Below are 7,129 nucleotides of genomic sequence, written 5' to 3'. Positions count from 1 at the left end.
TTGATTCCAAAGTTTTTGATGAAGTTAGAAGAAAAGAATCCAAATTTATTGTCTTGTTTCCGACTTATTATATGATCTATCAATGATAGCTTCTATCACTGATTGGAGTCTATCAATGATAGCTTCCATCACTGATAACATGAAAATAATGGAAGCTATTGGTGATAGACTCCAACCAATGATAGAAGCTATCATTGATAGGCATCAATCAATTATATACCTTTTGTAATTTGGCTTAATTGTTTACTTTCTTATTTTAGGTACATTCACTGCCTATGATGCTGACATAAATTTCCATTTTAAGTATTGTTATATGGCTATTAGAGCATCAATTGAGGGTTGGAAGCATTGTAGGCCTAATATATCGGTTGATGGCATGTTCTTGAAATGTAAATATGTTGGGACTCTTTTGACAGTTTCAACAATTGGCAGTAACAATAAGATTTTTCCTCTTACTTTTAGTATTGTTGACTCTGAAAATGATGCATCCTGGAGATGGTTTTTTTAGAATCTAAAGAAAAGTTTTGGTGAACGAGAAGGATTCGTCATTGTTTCTTATCGGCATTTTAGCATTCCAAAAGGTATTATGAATGTTTTTTCAAATGTTGAGTATTGTGTTTGTCTATGACACCTTTTGAAAATATGAAATTGACTTATAAGGGTTCTTTAATTGATGACGTATACTATAGTTGTGCAAAAGCTTATATAATTGATAAGTTCGAGTTTTATATGAAATGGATGGAATCAATATATCCTATTATTCGGTAATACCTCAGTAAAGTTGGTTTTGAGAATTGGGCACATGCACATTCTAGGAGAAGAAGGTATAATATGATGACTACTAACATTTCAGAGTGCTTGAATAATATTTTGCAAGAGCCTAGGGAGTTTCCTATTACATCATTACTTGATTATATTAGAGAAATACTTCAAAATTGATTTTATAAAAAAGGTCAATCAGCATTATCCATGAAGACCGTTTTGACTAGTTGGGCAGAGTCTAAGTTGCAAGAGCAACATAGTCAGTCAAGAAGCTTCAAGGTATAAATACCTTAACTATTAGAAGATATCATTAATAACATATTATCAGTGATAACTTCTGTCATTGATAACATGTTATCAGTGATAGGATAACACGTTATCACTGATATTTTTTGTTTTCACTGATAGCTTGAAAATATTTAATCAGATAGGGATAGTATCACTTATATTTTCATTTATATTTTAGTTTTCATTGACATTTCATTAGTTCACCTTGTCGATTACATTTCATTAACTATTTTATTTTTCAGGTTGATCCTATTAACAATAAAGAATTTAAAGTAATTGATGGAGACATCACTTTTTGGTAAATTTGGTCTCTAAATCGTGCAGTAGTCGTGTTTAGGATTTGGTAGAGATTCCATGTGCTCATGCTTGTGCTGTTATTCGTGGGCTAAATTTAGATATATATGTTTTTGTGTCGGACTATTATTTTTCCACTACACTGTTATAAACCTATAAAGGATCATCTTATCCTATTGGAAGTCATTCTGATTGGAGATCTATTGATGTTGGTGTGAATGTATTACCTTCAATAGTTAAACGTCCGGCTAGATGACCACGTAAACAAAGAATATTATCAATTGGTGAAAAGAAAAAGAGCTCGAAGCGCAGTTGATATCATCATCGTGGCCATAATTGTAGGACATGCAAATTACTACCAGGGGTTTAATGAAGAAGCTTGTTTTGTAATTGATGTTTGTCATCAATTTATCAATGATATTGAGACAACTGATGTTTTTCACCAATTTATCCATTAGATTGTAGTTGTTTCTTGTCGTCATCAATTTATCCATTAGATAGTGAGACAACTTGTTATTGATGTTTACCATAAATATATCAGAGATCTTATTGCTAATGTTTTGTCAGTGAAACACACTTTGTTGTTGATATATCTATTCTTTAGTCAATATGATGCTTTTGTTTATGAAGCTTTCATTTTGCTTTAGCCATAGGAAAGAAAGAAATAATAAAGCTATCTGTAATAGCTTCTATCATTGATATCAAGCTATCAGTGATAGTTTCTATCACTGATAATTTGTTATTAGTGATACCATCTATTACTGATCTCCATTTTTTTAAGCTATCAATCATAACTATTCTAATCTCAAATTTTCTAAGCTTTTAGGAATGTAGGTCATGACTATTATCATAGAGCTAAGTTCATTTTTGGTGAAGAAAATTAATTAAAATATAGTAACCAAGATGAATCAAATTTAGAGATTTTTAAAAAAATAAGGCACCTAATTCTATGCTCTCCTTCCTTTACACCCAATTTTTTGGTAGCTTGTGTTCTCCTTTTTTTTGCTTTCCACTTCACCAGATTTCTTACCTCAAAGATTCGTTCTTGTTCTCTTACGTCAAAGATTCATTCTTGTTCGCCTCTTTGGAATCCTATCATTCGTGATTGGAACAACTCGCAAAGACTGAGTAGGAAGTGTAATTAATACAATGAATTCAAAAGCACCAAACTTCTTTTGTTGAGTGTTCCTCTATTGTATTTGCTTGCAACGTTATAACTATTTTATTTAGTATTTACATTATTTCAACAAAAGTAACTTAGATAAGTATTTTTGCAGAAAATCCATCAATGATAGATTCTATCACTGATAGCATGTCTATTACTGATACCATACTATCAGTGATAGAAGTTGTGTAGCTGTATTTAAAGTTTTGAACAACCTAACAACCTGTTGAAGAATACTGAAATAAATTGAAAGTTGCAACTATATCAATCACATTTCTAAAAGATTCATATTGATTATGAAATCATTTTCAATCTAATTTCCAATCTAACTATCATTGATCATGTAAAATTAAAATCTAATTTCCAAAAGCATAACAATCACTGTCAAACAGAAGTCTATCTATTGTAAAAAAAAAATTAAAAAAAAAAAACAACAACAACAATAACCATCATTGTCAAACAAAAGTCTATCTATTGTCAATAAACAAGTCTATCTATTGTCAAAGAAACGAGAATCAGAGTTATGATATTTTGAGATCAAAACTTGGAGCATCATCCTTCCACCCTGGAGAATGCCTTGTAGTTTTGCTTTGAGATACCTTGGGAGATACGTTTGGAGAGACCTTCTTTTTGTCTTGTTTTTTTTTTTTTTTTTTTGGGTTTTTTTTCGTTCTCCAAAATTTTCTTGGTTGGTTTTGCTTGTCTTTTTGGTCTCTTATCAATAACAAGCTCCTCATATTTTCAACCGCAGCCTTTGGTCTATATATATAACCTGAAATCATGGAATCAAATATAATATGACATCTGTCAATATGCTATCAGTATCAGTAAAGTAAATAAAGCTTCCCAATATTTTTACTATCACTGATAATAATTATCAATGATATTATGTTATCATTGATAGTTTGTTATCAGTGATTTCAGATATCACTGATAGGAGGCTAATCCTATACTCAATAACATCAATCAATTAATACTTACATTCTTTTTGGTCATATCTTCTTTATCTACATTCTCTTCCTTTTCTTCTTGATCTTCCTCTTGATCTTCGAGATCTTTCTATTCATCTTGCAATTGTTTTTGCTAGTCATTCTCTTGAACACCTTTTTTCGAGCCTCATTGTCCTTAGCAGTTTCAGCTTCAGCCTGCATGCATATATCATTTATGTTATTGTACTTCTTTATAGAAAAAAAAATCACAAATTTTACCTCTAAAACTTCCAAACTTGCATCTAAAAGCTCTAAACTAGATGATGGTGCTTTGTTCTTTTCAAGCGATTCTTGATATTGCTTTTCGTCATCTTCTTCTTTTTGTGGAAGTTTATCACTGATAGCTTCTTTTATGTGTTCCTATGTCAAGAATCTCCTTGTGCTTTTCATGGATGTCCTTCTTGATGTCTTCTTTTCCTTTTTTTAATTCTTCAATTTCTTCTTGTAATGATGCAATTTTTCATGGATGTCCTTCTTGATGTCTTCTTGTCATTTTTTTAATTATTCAATTCCTTCTTGTAATGATACAATTTTTCTCCCAGTTGACATTTGTTTTCCTTCTTTTTCTTTTTCCTTTTCAATATCCATCTCCCTTGTTTCTAGCTTTGCAAAATAGCCATAATAGTTTGATTATAATTCTTGTTTAGTTGGAACCAATGAAGCAACGGTAAACTAAAAGTTTAATAAAGATGTTAGTGATACAACATATTTATAGAAATAATCATTGATTTCAAGCTATCACTAATTGCTTCTATCTATGATAACATGCTATCAATGATAGAAGATATCACAATAGTTCAAAATGAATGATAGAAGCTATCACTGATAACTTAAAATCAGTGGTATCTTCTATGTCATAGAAGCTGATGTTTCAGTGATAGTTTCTATCATTTGATAACATGCTAATAATATATATAAATAAAGGAAGTAAGAGTGATAAAAGACTTACACCAATGCCTTTGAAAATATTGCTATTGATGTGTTGCCAATCATTAGGTTCTTGAGATTCCCATTGAGTAAGTCTAGGTCCATCACTTTTTATTCTTCGTGCAAACCCAATAGTGGGGTTGGATAATCTTGGTATAATTTCAAAAGTCCAATATACCAAAGCCTTGAAAATCCTTGGAGGAAAATGGAAGATGGCTTATTAATGACAGATTTTTTTAAAAACTCTATAGTTAGTTCAAAGGAAACCCATGGATAAGATTTAAACTTTTCTTCATCATCCAACATTTTTAAATACTTCCAACTTACTTTGTTATGTCCTTGTGTAGGAATTAGAAAGCTTTCTACAAAATACAAGTGTGCAAGTTTGACCTTTTATATCAATGGGTATATTGGCATCATAACTTAATAAATTAAAAGTAGGTTGGAGCTTTCTCCTTATAATTTCGTATTTTTCTTGAAAAAGAAGTTTCTAATTGTGTTATCCATCGATTCTTTTTCACTATACATACCATCTACAGGGTAATCATCACAATTTAAACCTATTACTAAATAAAAATCCTTGAGGCCGAATTTTGAAATATGTCCTTCTAAATTAAAGACCAAGATATTTTGTTTCGTAGTCATGCATTGCCTTCTAATTAGATGTGATATGAGATGGATGGGTACCCTTTTCATTTTCATATCTAAGAAGTGCCCAAAAGGACCTTCCTTAAATTGTTGGAGTGATGGCTCATCTAATTTCCTGTGTTAGATAAGACTTCTAAAGTTATGAAGGAGCTGCCTTTCAATGGGTTTGTTCATTCACTTTCTGGAACAATTAATACATTTTTCCTGTATATATAACAACAACATAAATATAAGAAAAAACAACCACAAATGTATATAAATTTATATAATATCATTAGATTGTGAACCTTGAGCTTTTTGTGCTTTTTTCCAGATGTTGATCCTTCTAATGATTTTCTCTTTCCTTTCTCCATTGATCCTAAAAACAAACATATGGAAACATTATATTCATATCATTGATAGTAGCCCATTAGATATATCACTTAAAGATGCTATTAGTTACATCCTCCTAATGTTATATTTTTAGTGATACTATCAGTGATAGATACTATTAGTGATAGCAATAAATTAGTATCACTAATAGTAACTATAAAAAATGTTAGCACCCCTAAAGAATCAGCAAATAATCACAATACATATAAAACAGGAAACAGAGATTGTCAACAAACTATCAATAAACTATCAACAACATATCAGCAAATCCATCAACAAACTATCAACGTATTTTTATTACAATCGGCAGCAATAAAATTAGACATATTATCAACAAACACTACTACCGTCATTAATTAAATCATTACTGTCACTACTTAAATGACTACTGTCAATAATGAAATATCAACAACATGTCAGCAAAGTATCAACAAGTTGTCAACAAACAAATATTTTTTTAAACTGAAATAAAAAATACTCATACTGATTTTAGTAAAAGTAATCGGCAACAATATAATCGAGCATAGTACAATAAAAATGAATGGAATATCAACAACATATCAGCAAATATGAGCAAAGATTGTCATAGTGACCATTATAAAACCGTGAATATACCTACAAAGTTGGAGAATGCATGTAGCCCTAATTTGAAGGAAATCATTGAGCTATCGACAATTATCAATAAAATATCAACAATTATCAACAAAATATCGGCAAACATAATTTTAGAAAGAATCTAAATTATTATTGTCAATAGAAGAAGAACAAAGCCCTATGTTTTCAAAGCTTTGCTATCAGTGATGAAGAGATGAAGAAATGAGGAAGAAGAGACAAAGAAATGAAGAAACAAAGAAGAAGAAATGTACCTTCTGAAGTTTGGAGCGAAATCGAAGGGGAAGAAGAACGACACTGTAGGAGCGAAATCAAGGAAGATGAATGGTGCGAACTGATTTGTCTTCACATATGGTAGGGCTCGAAAGAAGGTGGGTTATTGATTATGTAATGAATCAATTTGTCTTTCCTAATGGTGGGCCAGACCGTGAAAGAAAGCTTTTCAAAATGGGTCATGTCCATTTTTGTCTTTTGATAATTCTGGGTCTAAATCTGTATTAAAAAAATTCTATATTTGCAATTAGTTTTATCTTGTTATATAAACTTTAGTATTCATTATATAATCACTATCTATGCAAGCTCTCCTTAAAGAAATAAAATAAAATAATACTCACATGTAACATAAAATATTTGCAAATTCAATATAAATATCCAATTTTAATTAATTTGATTTTAAAATTTAAAATAAATAAATAAATAAATAAATATATTAAAAAAAAATAAAAAAAAAAAATAAAAAAAAAAACAGAGAATTTTCTCTATGGGAAATCGATCTCCAATTATAATTGTGATATAGATCGGTAAACTCATGGTATTGAAATTATAATTGTGGGCTCCAAGCGGCCCACTTGTAGGCGTTTAGAGGCCTTCTACATTGGACACAACAAATGGACCCAATCTTTCTCCATTGCATTAGCCCCAAAATGGAGCCCTTCCTAATTAAATGCGCCCATTTCGGCCTTTTTCTTTTTCTTTTTCTTTTTTCTTTTTTCTTTTTTATTTGAAACTAATTGTCTTTTTTTCCCCTTTCTTCTCTAAAATTTGAAATACAGATTTTACAAAGTTTTATATG

At 30.2% G+C, this 7,129-nt stretch overlaps 1 long non-coding RNA gene across 1 annotated transcript; it reads right to left on the bottom strand.

The window, feature by feature from the left end:
* Positions 1-2,923: 2,923 nt before the first annotated feature.
* LOC120076642 (uncharacterized) lies at positions 2,924-6,410 on the bottom strand. Its single transcript, XR_005481593.2, has 5 exons — positions 6,312-6,410; positions 5,361-5,431; positions 4,448-5,277; positions 3,491-3,654; positions 2,924-3,281 (listed from the first exon to the last, which is right to left on the bottom strand). It is a non-coding gene; the product is annotated as an uncharacterized LOC120076642 (long non-coding RNA).
* Positions 6,411-7,129: the final 719 nt, after the last annotated feature.

The sequence above is a fragment of the Benincasa hispida genome, chromosome 4, assembly GCF_027475165.1.
Source record: "Benincasa hispida cultivar pf3 chromosome 4, pf3_genome.v1.1, whole genome shotgun sequence".
In the NCBI taxonomy this organism is placed as follows: domain Eukaryota; kingdom Viridiplantae; phylum Streptophyta; class Magnoliopsida; order Cucurbitales; family Cucurbitaceae; genus Benincasa; species Benincasa hispida.
This window is presented reverse-complemented; position numbering and strand designations above follow the sequence as displayed.